The following is a 20,696-nucleotide window of genomic DNA, read 5'->3' as shown; positions in this document are numbered from 1 at the left end:
TTGCTATAACTGATTTGGTTCTTGTTATTTCAACTGTGACGTTTTTTTGTGCTTCTTAAAGGCGCAGTAGCGTTTTTTATATTGCTTGTAAATTTACTTGAAAGGTTTTTCCAAGCTTGCTAGTCTCATTGCGAGTCTGTTTAAACATGTCTGACACAGATGAATCTGCTTGTTCACTATGTTTGAAGGCCAATGTGGAGCCCCACAGAAATATGTGTACTAAATGTATTGATGTCACTTTGAATAAAAGTCAATCTATATCTGTAAAGAAATTATCACCAGACAACGAGGGGGAAGTTATGCCGACTAACTCTCCTCACGTGTCAGTACCTTCGCCTCCCGCTCAGGGGGCGCGTGATATTGTGGCGCCAAGTGCATCAGAGAGGCCCATACAAATCACTTTGCAAGACATGGCTGCTGTTATGACAGAGGTATTATCTAAATTGCCTGAATTAAGAGGCAAGCGCGATAACTCTGGGTTAAGGACAGAGCGTGCTGATGATGTGAGAGCCATGTCTGAGACTGCGTCACAATTTGCAGAACATGAAGACGGAGAGCTTCATTCTGTGGGTGACGGATCTGATCCAGGGAGACCGGATTCAGAGATTTCTAATTTTAAATTTAAGCTTGAGAACCTCTGCATATTGCTAGGGGAGGTATTAGCGGCTCTGAATGATTGTAACACGGTTGCAATTCCAGAGAAAGTATGTAGGTTGGATAGATACTTTGCGGTACCGGTGTGTACTGACGTTTTTCCTATACCTAAAAGGCTTACAGAAATTATTAGCAAGGAGTGGGATAGACCCGGTGTGCCCTTTTCCCCACCTCCGATGTTTAGAAAAATGTTCCCGATAGACGCCACCACACGAGACTTATGGCAGACGGTCCCTAAGGTGGAGAGAGCAGTTTCTACTTTAGCTAAGCGTACCACTATCCCGGGGGAGGATAGTTGTGCTTTTTCGGATCCAATGGATAAAAAATTAGAAGGTTACCTTAAGAAAATGTTTGTTCAACAAGGTTTTATCTTACAGCCCCTTGCATGCATTGCGCCTGTCACTGCGGCTGCGGCATTCTGGTTTGAGTCTCTGGAAGAGGCCATTCGCACAGCTCCATTGGATGAGATTATGGCCAAGCTTAAAGCACTTAAGCTAGCTAATGCATTTTTTTCTGATGCCGTTGTACATTTAACCAAACTAACGGCTAAGAACTCCGGATTCGCTATGGCTTAAATCCTGGTCAGCTGACGTGACTTCTAAATCTAAATTGCTTAATATTCCTTTCAAAGGGCAGACCTTATTCGGGCCCGGCTTGAAAGAAATTAATGCTGACATTACTGGGGGTAAGGGTCATACTCTTCCTCAGGACAGGGCCAAGTCAAAGGCCAAACAGTCTAATTTTCGTGCCTTTCATAATTTCAAGGCAGGAGCAGCATCAACTTCCTCTGCTCCAAAACAGGAAGGACCTGTTGCTCGTTACAGACAGGGCTGGAAAACTAACCAGTCCTGGAACAAGGGCAAGCAGGCCAGAAAGCCTTCTTCTGCCCCTAAGACAGCATGAAGAGAGGGCCCCCTATCCGGAAACGGATCTAGTGGGGGGCAGACTATCTCTCTTCGCCCAGGCTTGGGCAAGAGATGTCCAGGATCCCTGGGCGTTGGAGATCATATCTCAGGGATATCTTCTGGACTTCAAAGCATCTCCTCCACAAGGGAGATTTCATCTTTCAAGGTTATCAGCAAACCAAATAAAGAAAGAGGCATTTCTACGCTGTGTGCAAGACCTCTTAGTATTGGGGGTGATCCACCCAGTTCCGCGGACGGAACAAGGGCAAGGGTTTTACTCGAATCTGTTTGTGGTTCCCAAGAAAGAGGGAACCTTCAGACCAATCTTGGACCTAAAAATCTTAAACAAATTCCTAAGAGTTCCATCATTCAAAATGTAAACTATTCGAACCATCCTACCCATGATCCAAGAGGGTCAATACATGACCACGGTAGACTTAAAGGATGCCTACCTTCATATACCGATTCAAAAAGATCATTATCGGTACCTAAGATTTGCCTTTCTGGACAGGCATTACCAGTTTGTAGCTCTTCCCTTCGGGTTGGCTACGGCCCCGAGAATCTTTACAAAGGTTCTGGGCTCACTTCTGGCGGTTCTCAGACCGCGAGGCATAGCGGTGGCTCCGTATCTAGACGACATCCTGATACAGGCGTCAAGCTTTCAAATGGCCAAGTCTCATACAGAGATAGTTCTGGCATTTCTGAGGTCGCATGGGTGGAAGGTGAACGTGGAAAAGAGTTCTCTATCACCACTCACAAGAGTCTCCTTCCTAGGGATTTACCTGACGGAGTCCAGGTTATCAAAACTTCGAAAAATCCTTGCAGTGTCCTTCATTCCATTCCACGCCCGTCAGTGGCTCAGTGCAAGGAAGTAATCGGCTTAATGGTAGCGGCAATGGACATAGTGCCATTTGCGCGCCTGCATCTCAGACCGCTGCAATTATGCATGCTAAGTCAGTGGAATGGGGATTACTCAGATTTGTCCCCTCTACTAAATCTGGATCAAGAGACCAGAGATTCTCTTCTCTGGTGGCTTTCTCGTGTCCATCTGTCCAAGGGTATGACCTTTCGCAGGCCAGATTGGACGATTGTAACAACAGATGCCAGCCTTCTAGGTTGGGGCGCAGTCTGGAACTCCCTGAAGGCTCAGGGATCGTGGACTCAGGAGAAACTCCTCCCAATAAATATTCTAGAGTTAAGAGCAATATTCAATGCTCTTCTAGCTTGGCCTCAGTTAGCAACACTGAGGTTCATCAGATTTCAGTCGGACAACATCACGACTGTGGCTTACATCAACCATCAAGGGGGAACCAGGAGTTCCCTAGTGATGTTAGAAGTCTCAAAGATAATTCGCTGGGCAGAGTCTCACTCTTGCCACCTGTCAGCGATCCACATCCCAGGCGTAGAGAACTGGAAGGCGGATTTTCTAAGTCGTCAGACTTTTCATCCGGGGGAGTGGGAACTCCATCCGGAGGTGTTTACTCAACTGGTCCATCGTTGGGGCAAACCAGAACTGGATCTCATGGCGTCTCGCCAGAACGCCAAGCTTCCTTGTTACGGATCCAGGTCCAGGGACCCGGGAGCGGTGCTGATAGATGCTCTGACAGCCCCTTGGGTCTTCAACATGGCTTATGTGTTTCCACCATTCCCGATGCTTCCTCGACTGATTGCCAGGATCAAACAGGAAAGAGCATCAGTGATTCTGATAGCGCCTGCGTGGCCACGCAGGACCTTGTATGCAGACCTAGTGGACATGTCGTCCTGTCCACCATGGTCTCTGCCTCTGAGGCAGGACCTTCTAATTCAGGGTCCTTTCAATCATCCAAATCTAATTTCTCTGAGACTGACTGCATGGAGATTGAACGCTTGATTCTATCAAAGCGCGGCTTCTCGGAGTCGGTTATTGATACCTTAATACAGGCTCGGAAACCTGTTACCAGAAAAATTTACCATAAGATATGGCGTAAATATTTATTCTGGTGCGAATCCAAGAGTTACTCATGGAGTAAGGTTAGGATTCCTAGGATATTGTCTTTTCTACAAGAGGGTTTAGAAAAGGCCTTATCTGCTAGTTCGTTAAAGGGACAGATTTCTGCTCTGTCTATGCCTTTTGTCAGGCTTTGGCTAGGATTAGGCCTGTGTTTAAGACTGTTGCTCCGCCGTGGAGTTTAAACTTAGTTCTTAAAGTTCTTCAAGGTGTTCCGTTTGAACCCCTTCATTCCATTGATATTAAGCTGTTATCTTGGAAAGTTCTGTTTTTGATGGCTATTTCCTCGGCTCGAAGAGTCTCTGAGTTATCTGCCTTACATTGTGATTCTCCTTATCTGATTTTCCATTCAGACAAGGTAGTTCTGCGTACTAAACCTGGGTTCTTACCTAAGGTAGTTTCTAACAGGAATATCAATCAAGAGATTGTTGTTCCATCACTGTGTCCTAACCCTTCTTCAAAGAAGGAACGACTCTTGCATAATCTGGACGTAGTCCGTGCCCTGAAGTTCTATTTGCAGGCAACTAAAGATTTTCGTCAAACTTCTTCCCTGTTTGTCGTTTACTCTGGACAGAGGAGAGGTCAAAAAGCTTCGGCTACCTCTCTCTCCTTTTGGCTTCGTAGCATAATACGCTTAGCCTATGAGACTGCTGGACAGCAGCCTCCTGAAAGAGTTACAGCTCATTCCACTAGAGCTGTGGCTTCCACCTGGGCCTTTAAGAATGAGGCCTCTGTTGAACAGATTTGCAAGGCTGCAACTTGGTCTTCACTTCACACTTTTTCAAAATTTTACAAATTTGACACTTTTGCTTCTTCGGAGGCTGTTTTTGGGAGAAAGGTTCTACAGGCAGTGGTTCCTTCCGTTTAAAGTTCGTGCCTTGTCCCTCCCATCATCCGTGTACTTTAGCTTTGGTATTGGTATCCCATAAGTAATGGATGACCCGTGGACTGAATACACTTAACAAGAGAAAACATAATTTATGCTTACCTGATAAATTTATTTCTCTTGTAGTGTATTCAGTCCACGGCCCACCCTGTCTTTTAAGGCAGATCTAAATTTTTAATTCAAACTACAGTCACCACTGCACCCTATGGTTTCTCCTTTCTTGTCTTGATTCGGTCGAATGACTGGATATGACATGTGAGGGGAGGAGCTATATAGCAGCTCTGCTTGGGTGATCCTCTTGCAACTTCCTGTTGGGAAGGAGATATAATCCCATAAGTAATGGATGACCCGTGGACTGAATACACTACAAGAGAAATAAATGTATCAGGTAAGCATAAATTATGTTTTTTACATTTCTGCAGTGTTTGCGTTTAGCTGTAATTTTCCTCTTACTCGTTTACTGTACCCACACATATTATATACCGTTTTTCTCGTCATTAAATGGACTTTCTGAAGATACCATTATTTTCATCATATTTTATAATTTACTAAAAAAAAAATGATAAAATATGAAGAAAAAATGGAAAAAAACACACTTTTTCTAACTTTGACCCCCAAAATCTGTTACACATCTACAATCACCAAAAAACACCCATGCTAAATAGCTTATAAATTTTGTCCTGAGTTTAGAAATACCCAATGTTTACATGTTCTTTGCTTTTTTTGCAATTTATGGGGTAATAAATACTTTTTTTTTTTTTTGCTATTTCCAAACCACTTTTTTTCAAAATTAGCGCTAGTTACTTTGGAACCCTGATATCTGTCAGGAATACCTGAATATCCCTTGACATGTATATATTTTGTTTTAGAAGACAACCCAAAGTATTGATCTAGGCCCATTTTGGTATATTTCATGCCACCATTTCACCGCCAAATGCGATAAAAAAAAAAAAAAGTTCACTTTTTCACAAATTTTGTCACAAACTTTAGGTTTCCCACTGAAATTATTTACAAACAGCTTCTGCAATTATGGCACAAATGATTGTAAATGCTTCTCTGGGATCCCCTTTTTCAGAAATAACAGACTCATATGGCTTTGTGTTTGCTTTTTGGTAATTAGAAGGCCGCTAAATGCCACTGCGCACCCCACGTGTTTTATGCCCAGGAGTGAAGGGGTTAATTAGGGAGCTTGTAGGGAGCTTGTAGGGTTAATTTTAGCTTTAGTGTAGTGTAGTAGACAACCCAAAGTATTGATCTAGGCCCATTTTGGTATATTTTATGCCACCATTTCACCGCCAAATGCGAGCAAATAAAAAAAAAAAAACTTTACATTTTTCACAATTTTAGGTTTCTCACTGAAATTATTTACAAACAGCTTGTGCTATTATGGCAGAAATTGTTGTAAAAGCTTCTCTGGGATCCCCTTTGTTCAGAAATAGCAGATTTATATGGCTTTGGCATTGCTTTTTGGTAATTAGAAGGCCGCTAAATGCTGCTGCGCACCACACGTGAATTATGCCCAGCAGTGAAGGGGTTAAATTAGGTAGCTTGTAGGGAGCTTGCAGAGTTAATTTTAGAGATCAGCCTCCCACCTGACACATCCCACCCCCTGATCCCTCCCAAACAGCTCTCTTCCCTCCCCCACCCCACAATTGTTACCGCCATCTTAAGTACTGGCAGAAAGTCTGCCAGTACTAAATAAAAGAGTTTTTTTTTTTTTTTTTTTTTTAAAATAAAAATTATAAAATATTTTAGTTGTGATGGACCCCTGCCTTAGCACCAACCTCCCTGATCCCCCCCTCCAGCTCTCTAACCCTCTCCCCTACCTAATTACCGCCATCTTGGGTACTGGCAGCTGTCTGCCAGTACCCAGTTTGGCCCCACAAACCAAACTATTTTAATTTTATTTATAACTTTTATTTTTATTTTTAATTATTTCTGTAGTGTAGCAGCCCCCCCACAATACCCCCACCCCCTCCCCCTCACAGATCCTTTTAAATATAAAAAAAATAAAATAACTTTTTTTCCCCTTACTTTTTCATTGGTGTCAGTGTGGCTAATGCGCGCATGTGCACGTGCGCCCACGTGCACACGCGTGCCCACGTGCACACGCACACCCGTGCACGCGCACGCGTGGGCCACAGAGTGGCTCTCTCTGCATCGGAGTCTTGTAAAGGGGTATTGCAGGATGCCTCCATATCGAGGCATCACTGCAATACCCTCAGAGCTGCTGGAAGTGATTGTGATCACTTCCAGCACTCTGTTAGACAACTGACGTACCAGGTACGTCCATTGTCATTAAGGGGTTAAGCCAGCAAATGGAGTGCAATCTCCCTGAAACTCCAAGTACCATGATCCAATGTGGCCCAAATCCGGACATGAAACCCAAAAATTTTCTTTCATGATTCAGATAGAGAATACAATTTTAAATAACTTTGCAATTTACTTCTATTATTTAATTTGCTTCCTTCTCTTGTTATACTTTGCTGAAAGGTTTAGCTAGGCAAGCTCATGAGCAGCAGCTAGATTCTAGCTGCTGATTGGTGGCTGCATATATATATCGATTGTGATTGGCTCACCCATGTTTTCAGTTAGAAACCATAAGTGCATTGCTGCTTCTTCAACAAACGATACCAAGAGAATAAAACAAATTAGATAATAGAAGTAAATCAGAAAGTTGTTTAAAAACAGAATTTATGTTTACCTGATAAATTACTTTCTCCAACGGTGTGTCCGGTCCACGGCGTCATCCTTACTTGTGGGATATTCTCTTCCCCAACAGGAAATGGCAAAGAGCCCAGCAAAGCTGGTCACATGATCCCTCCTAGGCTCCGCCTACCCCAGTCATTCGACCGACGTTAAGGAGGAATATTTGCATAGGAGAAACCATATGAAACCGTGGTGACTGTAGTTAAAGAAAATAAATTATCAGACCTGATTAAAAAACCAGGGCGGGCCGTGGACCGGACACACCGTTGGAGAAAGTAATTTATCAGGTAAACATAAATTCTGTTTTCTCCAACATAGGTGTGTCCGGTCCACGGCGTCATCCTTACTTGTGGGAACCAATACCAAAGCTTTAGGACACGGATGATGGGAGGGAGCAAATCAGGTCACCTAGATGGAAGGCACCACGGCTTGCAAAACCTTTCTCCCAAAAATAGCCTCAGAAGAAGCAAAAGTATCAAACTTGTAAAATTTGGTAAAAGTGTGCAGTGAAGACCAAGTCGCTGCCCTACATATCTGATCAACAGAAGCATCGTTCTTGAAGGCCCATGTGGAAGCCACAGCCCTAGTGGAATGAGCTGTGATTCTTTCGGGAGGCTGCCGTCCGGCAGTCTCGTAAGCCAATCTGATGATGCTTTTAATCCAAAAAGAGAGAGAGGTAGAAGTTGCTTTTTGACCTCTCCTTTTACCGGAATAAACAACAAACAAGGAAGATGTTTGTCTAAAATCCTTTGTAGCATCTAAATAGAATTTTAGAGCGCGAACAACATCCAAATTGTGCAACAAACGTTCCTTCTTCGAAACTGGTTTCGGACACAGAGAAGGTACGATAATCTCCTGGTTAATGTTTTTGTTAGAAACAACTTTTGGAAGAAAACCAGGTTTAGTACGTAAAACCACCTTATCTGCATGGAACACCAGATAAGGAGGAGAACACTGCAGAGCAGATAATTCTGAAACTCTTCTAGCAGAAGAAATTGCAACCAAAAACAAAACTTTCCGAGATAATAACTTAATATCAACGGAATGTAAGGGTTCAAACGGAACCCCCTGAAGAACTGAAAGAACTAAGTTGAGACTCCAAGGAGGAGTCAAAGGTTTGTAAACAGGCTTGATTCTAACCAGAGCCTGAACAAAGGCTTGAACATCTGGCACAGCTGCCAGCTCTTTATGAAGTAACACAGACAAGGCAGAAATCTGTCCCTTCAGGGAACTTGCAGATAATCCTTTTTCCAATCCTTCTTGAAGGAAGGATAGAATCTTAGGAATCTTAACCTTGTCCCAAGGGAATCCTTTAGATTCACACCAACAGATATATTTTTTCCAAATTTTGTGGTAAATCTTTCTAGTTACAGGCTTTCTGGCCTGAACAAGAGTATCGATAACAGAATCTGAGAACCCTCGCTTCGATAAGATCAAGCGTTCAATCTCCAAGCAGTCAGCTGGAGTGAGACCAGATTCGGATGTTCGAACGGACCTTGAACAAGAAGATCTCGTCTCAAAGGTAGCTTCCATGGTGGAGCCGATGACATATTCACCAGATCTGCATACCAAGTCCTGCGTGGCCACGCAGGAGCTATCAAGATCACCGACGCCCTTTCCTGATTGATCCTGGCTACCAGCCTGGGGATGAGAGGAAACGGCGGGAATACATAAGCTAGTTTGAAGGTCCAAGGTGCTACTAGTGCATCCACTAGAGCCGCCTTGGGATCCCTGGATCTGGACCCGTAGCAAGGAACTTTGAAGTTCTGACGAGAGGCCATCAGATCCATGTCTGGAATGCCCCACAGTTGAGTGACTTGGGCAAAGATTTCCGGATGGAGTTCCCACTCCCCCGGATGCAATGTCTGACGACTCAGAAAATCCGCTTCCCAATTTTCCACTCCTGGGATGTGGATAGCAGACAGGTGGCAGGAGTGAGACTCCGCCCATAGAATGATTTTGGTCACTTCTTCCATCGCCAGGGAACTCCTTGTTCCCCCCTGATGGTTGATGTACGCAACAGTTGTCATGTTGTCTGATTGAAACCGTATGAACTTGGCCCTCGCTAGCTGAGGCCAAGCCTTGAGAGCATTGAATATCGCTCTCAGTTCCAGAATATTTATCGGTAGAAGAGATTCTTCCCGAGACCAAAGACCCTGAGCTTTCAGGGATCCCCAGACCGCGCCCCAGCCCATCAGACTGGCGTCGGTCGTGACAATGACCCACTCTGGTCTGCGGAAGGTCATCCCTTGTGACAGGTTGTCCAGGGACAGCCACCAACGGAGTGAGTCTCTGGTCCTCTGATTTACTTGTATCCTCGGAGACAAGTTTGTATAGTCCCCATTCCACTGACTGAGCATGCACAGTTGTAATGGTCTTAGATGAATGCGCGCAAAAGGAACTATGTCCATTGCCGCTACCATCAAACCTATCACTTCCATGCACTGCGCTATGGAAGGAAGAGGAACGGAATGAAGTATCCGACAAGAGTCTAGAAGTTTTGTTTTTCTGGCCTCTGTCAGAAAAATCCTCATTTCTAAGGAGTCTATTATTGTCCCCAAGAAGGGAACCCTTGTTGACGGAGATAGAGAACTCTTTTCCACGTTCACTTTCCATCCGTGAGATCTGAGAAAGGCCAGGACAATGTCCGTGTGAGCCTTTGCTTGAGGAAGGGACGACGCTTGAATCAGAATGTCGTCCAAGTAAGGTACTACAGCAATGCCCCTTGGTCTTAGCACAGCTAGAAGGGACCCTAGTACCTTTGTGAAAATCCTTGGAGCAGTGGCTAATCCGAAAGGAAGCGCCACGAACTGGTAATGCTTGTCCAGGAATGCGAACCTTAGGAACCGATGATGTTCCTTGTGGATAGGAATATGTAGATACGCATCCTTTAAATCCACCGTGGTCATGAATTGACCTTCCTGGATGGAAGGAAGAATTGTTCGAATGGTTTCCATTTTGAACGATGGAACCTTGAGAAACTTGTTTAAGATCTTGAGATCTAAGATTGGTCTGAACGTTCCCTCTTTTTTGGGAACTATGAACAGATTGGAGTAGAACCCCATCCCTTGTGCTCCTAATGGAACAGGATGAATCACTCCCATTTGTAACAGGTCTTCTACACAACGTAAGAATGCCTGTCTTTTTATGTGGTCTGAAGACAACTGAGACCTGTGGAACCTCCCCCTTGGGGGAAGCCCCTTGAATTCCAGAAGATAACCTTGGGAGACTATTTCTAGCGCCCAAGGATCCAGAACATCTCTTGCCCAAGCCCGAGCGAAGAGAGAGAGTCTGCCCCCCACCAGATCCGGTCCCGGATCGGGGGCCAACATTTCATGCTGTCTTGGTAGCAGTGGCAGGTTTCTTGGCCTGCTTTCCCTTGTTCCAGCCTTGCATTGGTCTCCAAGCTGGCTTGGCTTGAGAAGTATTACCCTCTTGCTTAGAGGACGTAGCACTTTGGGCTGGTCCGTTTCTACGAAAGGGACGAAAGTTAGGTTTATTTTTGGCCTTGAAAGGCCGATCCTGAGGAAGGGCATGGCCCTTACCCCCAGTGATATCAGAGATAATCTCTTTCAAGTCAGGGCCAAACAGCGTTTTCCCCTTGAAAGGAATGTTAAGTAGCTTGTTCTTGGAAGACGCATCAGCTGACCAAGATTTCAACCAAAGCGCTCTGCGCGCCACAATAGCAAACCCAGAATTCTTAGCCGCTAACCTAGCCAATTGCAAAGTGGCGTCTAGGGTGAAAGAATTAGCCAATTTGAGAGCATTGATTCTGTCCATAATCTCCTCATAAGGAGGAGAATCACTATCGACCGCCTTTACCAGCTCATCGAACCAGAAACACGCGGCTGTAGCGACAGGGACAATGCATGAAATTGGTTGTAGAAGGTAACCCTGCTGAACAAACATCTTTTTAAGTAAACCTTCTAATTTTTTATCCATAGGATCTTTGAAAGCACAACTATCTTCTATGGGTATAGTGGTGCGTTTGTTTAAAGTGGAAACCGCTCCCTCGACCTTGGGGACTGTCTGCCATAAGTCCTTTCTGGGGTCGACCATAGGAAACAATTTTTTAAATATGGGGGGAGGGACGAAAGGAATACCGGGCCTTTCCCATTCTTTATTTACAATGTCCGCCACCCGCTTGGGTATAGGAAAAGCTTCTGGGAGCCCCGGGACCTCTAGGAACTTGTCCATTTTACATAGTTTCTCTGGGATGACCAACTTGTCACAATCATCCAGAGTGGATAATACCTCCTTAAGCAGAATGTGGAGATGTTCCAACTTAAATTTAAACGTAATCACATCAGGTTCAGCTTGTTGAGAAATGTTCCCTGAATCAGTAATTTCTCCCTCAGACAAAACCTCCCTGGCCCCATCAGACTGGTTTAGGGGCCCTTCAGAACCATTATTATCAGCGTCGTCATGCTCTTCAGTATCTAAAACAGAGCAGTCGCGCTTACGCTGATAAGTGTGCATTTTGGCTAAAATGTTTTTGACAGAATTATCCATTACAGCCGTTAATTGTTGCATAGTAAGGAGTATTGGCGCGCTAGATGTACTAGGGGCCTCCTGAGTGGGCAAGACTCGTGTAGACGAAGGAGGGAATGATGCAGTACCATGCTTACTCCCCTCACTTGAGGAATCATCTTGGGCATCATTGTCATTGTCACATAAATCACATTTATTTAAATGAGAAGGAACTCTGGCTTCCCCACATTCAGAACACAGTCTATCTGGTAGTTCAGACATGTTAAACAGGCATAAACTTGATAACAAAGTACAAAAAACGTTTTAAAATAAAACCGTTACTGTCACTTTAAATTTTAAACTGAACACACTTTATTACTGCAATTGCGAAAAAATATGAAGGAATTGTTCAAAATTCACCAAAATTTCACCACAGTGTCTTAAAGCCTTAAAAGTATTGCACCCCAAATTTGGAAGCTTTAACCCTTAAAATAACGGAACCGGAGCCGTTCTTAACTTTAACCCCTTTACAGTCCCTGGTGTCTGCTTTGCTGAGACCCAACCAAGCCCAAAGGGGAATACGATACCAAATGACGCCTTCAGAAAGTCTTTTCTATGTATCAGAGCTCCTCACACATGCGACTGCATGTCATGCCTCTCAAAAACAAGTGCGCAACACCGGCGCGAAAATGAGGCTCTGCCTATGATTTGGGAAAGCCCCTAAAGAGAAAGGTGTCTAAAAAAGTGCCTGCCGATATAAACTTATCAAAATACCCAGATTAAATGATTCCTCAAGGCTAAATATGTGTTAATAATGAATCGATTTAGCCCAGAAAAAGTCTACAGTCTTAATAAGCCCTTGTGAAGCCCTTATTTACAATCTTAATAAACATGGCTTACCGGATCCCATAGGGAAAATGACAGCTTCCAGCATTACATCGTCTTGTTAGAATGTGTCATACCTCAAGCAGCAAGAGACTGCTCACTGTTCCCCCAACTGAAGTTAATTCCTCTCAACAGTCCTGTGTGGAACAGCCATGGATTTTAGTAACGGTTGCTAAAATCATTTTCCTCATACAAACAGAAATCTTCATCTCTTTTCTGTTTCTGAGTAAATAGTACATACCAGCACTATTTTAAAATAACAAACTCTTGATTGAATAATAAAAACTACAGTTAAACACTAAAAAACTCTAAGCCATCTCCGTGGAGATGTTGCCTGTACAACGGCAAAGAGAATGACTGGGGTAGGCGGAGCCTAGGAGGGATCATGTGACCAGCTTTGCTGGGCTCTTTGCCATTTCCTGTTGGGGAAGAGAATATCCCACAAGTAAGGATGACGCCGTGGACCGGACACACCTATGTTGGAGAAATTGTATTCTCTATCTGAATCATGAAAGAAAATGTTTGAGTTTCATGTCCCTTTAAGTATTGAAACGTTCAGTATTAGTGGTAAATTAAGAAGCGGAAGTAAGTATTCTAAATACAAAATAAAAGTAAAGGGGCTATTAGTGAATAATTCAATACACCCAAGCAGGTAAAATGGATAATTGGGAAGACATTGCTAAAAGGTAAGTGAAAAACAAAATCACATTACACTGTGTGATGAGAATGAAAAAAAAATTGTCAATATTTTAGAAGTTAAATAGGGTTAGGGTGACCTCTGCTGTCCAGTCAAAGAACTACAATTTGTAGAGTTCAAATATCTTCTCTATTGATCTCTTCTGATGTAATGATAACAATATAACATTGTGCAAAGAGGCATAATAACTAACTGAGATTTATCGCAATACCTTATTATAAAGGCTAATAAAATGTAGTTCAGTGCACTTTTTATCATCTATCTTACATGTATTTGCACAGCTTGTGATTGGCAAACTATATACAGGGAGTGCAGAATTATTAGGCAAATTAGTATTTTGACCACATCATCCTCTTTATGCATGTTGTCTTACTCCAAGCTGTATAGGCTCGAAAGCCTACTACCAATTAAGCATATTAGGTGATGTGCATCTCTGTAATGAGAAGGGGTGTGGTCTAATGACATCAACACCCTATATCAGGTGTGCATAATTATTAGGCAACTTCCTTTCCTTTGGCAAAATGGGTCAAAAGACGGACTTGACAGGCTCAGAAAAGTAAAAAATAGTGAGATATCTTGCAGAGGGATGCAGCACTCTTAAAATTGCAAAGCTTCTGAAGCGTGATCATCGAACAATCAAGCGTTTCATTCAAAATAGTCAACAGGGTCGCAAGAAGCGTGTGGAAAAACCAAGGCGCAAAATAACTGCCCATGAACTGAGAAAAGTCAAGAGTGCAGCTGCCAAGATGCCACTTGCCACCAGTTTGGCCATATTTCAGAGCTGCAACATCACTGGATTGCCCAAAAGCACAAGGTGTGCAATACTCAGAGACATGGCCAAGGTAAGAAAGGCTGAAAGACGACCACCACTGAACAAGACACACAAGCTGAAACGTCAAGACTGGGCCAAGAAATATCTCAAGACTGATTTTTCTAAGGTTTTATGGACTGATGAAATGAGAGTGAGTCTTGATGGGCCAGATGGATGGGCCCGTGGCTGGATTGGTAAAGGGCAGAGAGCTCCAGTTCGACTCAGACGCCAGCAAGGTGGAGGTGGAGTACTGGTTTGGGCTGGTATCATCAAAGATGAGCTTGTGGGGCCTTTTCGGGTTGAGGATGGAGTCAAGCTCAACTCCCAGTCCTACTGCCAGTTTCTGGAAGACACCTTCTTCAAGCAGTGGTACAGGAAGAAGTCTGCATCCTTAAAAAAAAACATTTTCATGCAGGACAATGCTCCATCACACGCGTCCAAGTACTCCACAGCGTGGCTGGCAAGAAAGGGTATAAAAGAAGAAAATCTAATTACATGGCTTCCTTGTTCACCTGATCTGAACCCCATTGAGAACCTGTGGTCCATCATCAAATGTGAGATTTACAATGAGGGAAAACAGTACACCTCTCTGAACAGTGTCTGGGAGGCTGTGGTTGCTGCTGCACGCAATGTTGATGGTGAACAGATCAAAACACTGACAGAATCCATGAATGGCAGGCTTTTGAGTGTCCTTGCAAAGAAAGGTGGCTATATTGGTCACTGATTTGTTTTTGTTTTGTTTTTGAATGTCAGAAATGTATATTTGTGAATGTTGAGATGTTATATTGGTTTCACTGTTAAAAATAAATAATTGAAATGGGTATATATTTGTTTTTTGTTAAGTTGCCTAATAATTATGCACAGTAATAGTCACCTGCACACACAGATATCCCCCTAAAATAGCTATAACTAAAAACAAACTAAAAACTACTTCCAAAACTATTCAGCTTTGATATTAATGAGTTTTTTGGGTTCATTGAGAACATGGTTGTTGTTCAATAATAAAATTAATCCTCAAAAATACAACTTGCCTAATAATTCTGCACTCCCTGTATAGTATATTGGAGCCTTTCTCTCAGAGCCAAATCTTTCTGCTTATCGGTTCCTGAGTAAAACAAAGCAAATCCAGATATCTTTGTGAGAAGCGACACCACATTTAACTTGATCCAGGAGTGCAATACAGTGTCTTGCTCTACTCACTGCCAGATTCTTGCTTCGGGTCAGACTTGGCTCACGGATGCTGACGTCACCCTAGACCACTGGTTTTCAAACCTGTCTTTAGGTCTCCATAACAGGCCACATTTTAAAGATATCTGAACAAGAGCACAGGTGAAATAATCAGCTGATAAGTAACCATTTTACCTGCTCTCATTTAAGGTAATCTCGAGAACCTGGCCTGTTGGGGAGATCTGAGAACATGTTTGAAAACCAGTGCCCTATCAAGGCTGTAAGACTCTGGGAGTAAGTCTGCAGAGTAGGTATAAGGATGGATGAGGCGCAATGCTGGAATATGGATATACGAATCACAAGAAGAATAGGCGCTCAATCCAAGATAAAATAATAAAAGTTTGCTTTTATTGTATCAATTAAAAAGTTCACAAGAAACGCTCACATGATGGAAAAAGGTGGTGAAGAGGAAATTGGGCTTACGCGTTTCGGCAGTAAAACAGGCTTTGATTACGGCTTACTGATGAAATGCGTAAGCCAGTTTCCACCAGCTTTTTTCATCATGTGAGCATTTCTTGTGTTACAATAAAAGTGGACTTTAATTATTTCATCATGGACTGAGAGCCTATTATTCTTGGGATTCGTATAATATGTGACAGATGACAGAGAGAGAAAGACAGGCAGATAGATGTATTTTATAGTCTGTATATAAGAAGGCTGCTCCCTAGGTCAACTACTACACAGGAACCCACAGTGTTTTCTACTGATCTTTTTCTGAGTTGTAACCTCTGTAATAAAAGGTCTTGAAACCCATTTTTTTTCTTTCATGATTCAGATAGAGCATGCGATTTTAAACAACTTTCCAAATGACTTCTATTAACTAATCTATTTTGTTCTCTTAGTATCCCATGTTGAAAATGATACCAAAATAGACTCAGGAGCTTCTGATTGGTGGTTGCACATATATGCCTCATGCTATTGGCTCACCCAATGCATTCAGATAGCTCACAGTAATGCATTGCTACTCCTTCAACAGAGGATACCAAGTGAATGAAGCAAATTAGATAACAGAAGTGGAAAGTTGTTTAAAACTGTATTCTCTATCTGAATCAGAAAGGAAGCAGCAAAGTCAGAAAATCATGATGGGAACTTAACCAAGCGAAGGATTCTTTAAAGGGACAGTATACACCAATATTCATATAACTGCATGTAATAGACACTGATATAAAGAAGAATATGCAAAGATACCGATCTAAAATGCAGTATAAAACCTTTTAAAGACTTACTTAGAAGCTCCCAGTTCAGCACTGTTGATGAGGTAGTCTGAGACACCCAGTGAAAGGGGCTGAGAAACCAGGAACAGCAGACACTCCCCCTGCATATTAAAACACAGATTACACAGACAGGATTAAAGGGACAGTCTAGTATAAATTAAACTTTCATTATTCAGATAGGACTTTAAATTTTAATCAACTTTCCAATTTACTTTTATCATCAAATTTGCTTTTTTCTCTTGGTATTCTTAGTTTAAACTAAACCTAGGTAGGCTCATATGCTGATTTCTAAGCCTTTGAGGGCTGCCTCTTATCACATGCTTTTTAAATCTCTTTTTAACACAAAGAGACAGAAAGTACATGTGGGCCATATAGATAACACTGTGATCAGGCACAGGGGGTTATTTAACCTTTTAACGCCGTTATGCCGTTCTATTCCGTCATATTTATACTGGGCTTTAAAGCCGTTATGACGGAATAGAACGTCATAACAAACGGCTGTCCTGAAGCCTTCTGTGCTTCAAGGACTTGATCGCGGTCTGGAGGGCGTTCCTAGGGTTGTAGGGACGCCCCCCAGATGCAATCCAATAATTGAAATCTCATGATCGTATGCACGATCGCGTAGTTTCAATTTGTCTACATCGGAACAGCTGTTCCAATGTAGACACTTTAACCCTGTCACTAAAGGGTTAAGATCTAGCACAACACAATGCTAAATGCAAGACAATAGATAATAAACAGTCACAGTCATGTGATCAGGAGGCTGGAAGAAGGTTCCTAGATACAAGGTAATCACAGAGGTAAAACATATATTAATAGAACTGTGTTGGTTATGCAAAACTGGGGAATGGGTAATAAAGGGATTATCTATCTTTTAAAACAATAACAATTCTATGGTAGAATGTCCCTTTAAAGTGAATGTAAATTTTTGTTAAATTCCTCTTGCCTACTAATTCCAAATCTACTCTTTAGTTAAACCGCAATATTTAAAAAAATAATAATAATAATACTTGTCTATATTTGGTAATTCAACTTACCTCCGTTATATTTTTAAACTCCTCCCATCCTGTGCTTCCTGTATTTGCCCTGCATTACATTATAGAGCGGTCCCGCATGCTCAATTACGTAGCTCAGAAGTGTATTCACGAGCATGACTCAATTTGCGCATGCGTTTCCAAGTTTCAGGGCAATATGTGCATGCGTTCCGAAATTCATATGCTATCACCAGCGGCATCTGATTGCTCCTTAGTTTTGCGCATGCGCAAGTCGTGGACGCGCATTGCTTCTGTAACTGTCATCGGGTAGTTCACGCATGCGCAGTAACGTCCCGTGACATGTCAGAATAGGGGCTGAACGCCCCGGGGTGAAAAACAAGATTTAATGATAGAAGTGTCAATCAAAGCCGAAATGAGGGACAAAATGGCGGGCGGAGTTATCGAGTATAATAATAGTAGGTAAATAACTATATATATCGTTTTCAGGTGTGATTTAGAAATAATCATGACTTAAAGTACATTTTTTTATTGCAATGCACACTATGAGGATGAGCAACAAGCTTGACTTTACATGCACTTTAAGCAGGAATCTAAAGCTTTGGGGCTTGGTTAGGAGTCTGAAAATCAGCACAAAGTTCTTAAAAATAAACAAAACTATACATTGTTACAAAAACGCTCCCAGATGGGCTGTATAAATGGATTCTACAAACCATTTATGCAAACAAAAATCTAGTGTACAATGTCCCTTTAAGTCTAAACATTTGGATAAAAGGTGTGTTTGTTAACACATTACACCCCTGTAGGGTGCACCAAATGGCTAAATCTTTGTTTACAAATGATACCAAGGGCGCGATCACATATACGGCGCAGGTTTCGGCGCAAGGGTGGAAACCCGCGCCGCCCGTAATTTCACCTCGCACATCGGGGTATTACATATACTGCACCGTTAGATGCTAAACTGGCGTAAGTAGGACAAACTGGCGATCTTCTGAAATGTGCGCAAATACACATTTTAGTCGTTGCAAGTAACTTACGCCAGTATTTTAACCATGGAAAGTGTCAATAAAGAGTAGTTTTATGCAAATTAGGCGAACACTCGTAAAAATGAACCGCGATTTCATATAAAAATGCGACACGTAATTATGCTATTCAAAATTCATATATAAACCCATATATAAAGAGATGAAGGTAATACAATTATGATTTCCCATTGTTCTCTCCTCCAAGTATTGTTGATTGTTTTGAGAAGAAATTTAAAGTAAATAAGCAAGTATATGTCCACAATGTGATAAAGTACCTACAAGCTCAATCCATTTGATTATGTTGTGGCTTCAAACTATTTCAAATACACAAATAAACCTTAAAAAACCAATATCATAGTATACTGTCCCTTTAACCTTGAGATGCTGCTTAAATGTATGTGTTTGTTAAGGCTTCCAGGGAGTTACGTTGCTTTTTTAGTCAGTGCAAGAGTTGCTGCGCCTGCAATTTGTGGCGAGATGAGAATGGAGTAGATTTGCTGAATTCTGCGCGCGTAAGTCCTTGCGCTTTATATTGGATACCAAATTGCGCTGCTGTTCTATGTTAGTCTACGGGTAAAAAAAATAACTCCAAAGGGTGAAATATATGCGCGTAACTTGTATGCTACGCCGTATATGTAATACCAAAATCGCGTAAAATCTGGCGTCGCCAGCTTTTGCGGGCGACGCTGCATATGTGATCGAGCCCCAGGTATCAGAGGATTTATTAAAATGGAAATCTCCAAAGACACACAAATGTAAGGTAGCGTATGAGTTAGATCAGCTGACTACTGTTGCACAGCTTCTCGGTTCAAACCTCTTTGTTGTAATTCATTGTGTCTGGGAGTACGTGCCAGAGATCTCTTCTACATAACAGCGCTGTAGGCAAGAGGAGAGCTTTACGGCACAAACAATATCTCCTTCTTCAGTTGTGGGACTAAAACTAAGATGTTATCCAATTTAAAAAGCTTATCGAAAATCTTATCTAGAAACCCCCCACTCCTTTACAACTACAGAATAATTTCCCTGGTTTGTAGTAAGGTGTGAATTTGTCATTAGTTGACAGTAGATATAATTCTTAAAGGGACAGTTTAAAGTAGTAATAAAATGTTCTAATTCACTACAGCATTGTATTATTTAACACTGTCGCTCTTGTCACCTGCAAAGAGACATTGTGAAACACTTAAAGGGACAGCATACACCAATTTTCATATAACTGCATCTAATAGACATTACTATAAAGAATAAGATGCACAGATACTGATACAAAAATCCAGTATAAAACTGTGTAAAAACTTACTTAGAAGCTCTCAGTTTAGCTCTGTTGAGGCTGAAGACACTCTAGGGAGATGTAAAAAAAACCATAGAGCACTTACACTACAGTTTGTGCGCCACTCGTAATCTAGGCGAAAGGTGGGTAAAGATCATAAAAAAATAGATTGTTTTAACTACACAGAGCAGTTTAATTGTTTTAGCTAGAATGTATTTCTAACTTTGTTTCTTTGTGTAAGGATCAAGATCTAACTGTATAATAACTAGACATGTACACAGACAAAAAAAAACAAATCATGGGAATACTTTCATGACACAACTTTCAAATTCACTTCCATTATCAAAATGTGCGCAATCTATTTATATGAAAACTTTATTAGGCACCAACTCCTACTGAGCATGGGCAAAAACTAACAGTGTATACATATATGTATTCTAAGAATGGCTGATGGCTGTCACATGATGCAGAAGGGAGGAAAATTTAGCTAACTGAAATTTATCAGACTTTATTATAAATTTGTTGATTATGCAATTCTACTGTATTTAAAGGGACAGGAAACCCCACCATTTTCTTTCATAATTTGGATAGAACATAAAATTTTAAACAACTTTCCAATTTAATTCCATTATCAAACTTGCCTTGTTCTCTTGTTATCCTTTGCTGAAGGAACAGCATTGCACTACTGGCAGCAAGATGAACACATCTAGTTAGCCAATCACAAGAGACAAATGGGTGAAGGCACCAATCAGCAGCTAGCTCCCACTAGTGTAGGATATGTGCATATTCTTTTTCAACAAAGGATACCAAGAAAACACAGCACATTTGAAATTAGAATTTAATTTAAAAAATGACTTAAAATGACATACTCTATTGGAATCATGCAAGTTTAATTTTGACTTTCCAATCCCTTTAATAGTCTTAAAATTGCTTGCCAGGGTGCTCACATGCCATTCCTAAGCAGTAC

General features: G+C 41.8%; 1 long non-coding RNA gene across 1 annotated transcript in view; it reads right to left on the bottom strand.

The window, feature by feature from the left end:
* The window catches only part of LOC128641339 (uncharacterized), an 85,577-nt gene that overhangs the window by 55,143 nt on the left and 9,738 nt on the right, over nucleotides 1-20,696 (bottom strand). Inside the window, exon 2 of the long non-coding RNA XR_008399474.1 lies at nucleotides 16,458-16,546. This is a non-coding gene — a long non-coding RNA (uncharacterized LOC128641339). The remainder of the gene's footprint in view (nucleotides 1-16,457; nucleotides 16,547-20,696) is intronic.

The sequence above is a fragment of the Bombina bombina genome, chromosome 10, assembly GCF_027579735.1.
Source record: "Bombina bombina isolate aBomBom1 chromosome 10, aBomBom1.pri, whole genome shotgun sequence".
Taxonomy (NCBI): Eukaryota; Metazoa; Chordata; class Amphibia; order Anura; family Bombinatoridae; genus Bombina; species Bombina bombina.
The sequence above is the reverse complement of the archived record's forward strand: the minus strand, read 5'-3'. Positions and strand labels throughout refer to the sequence as shown.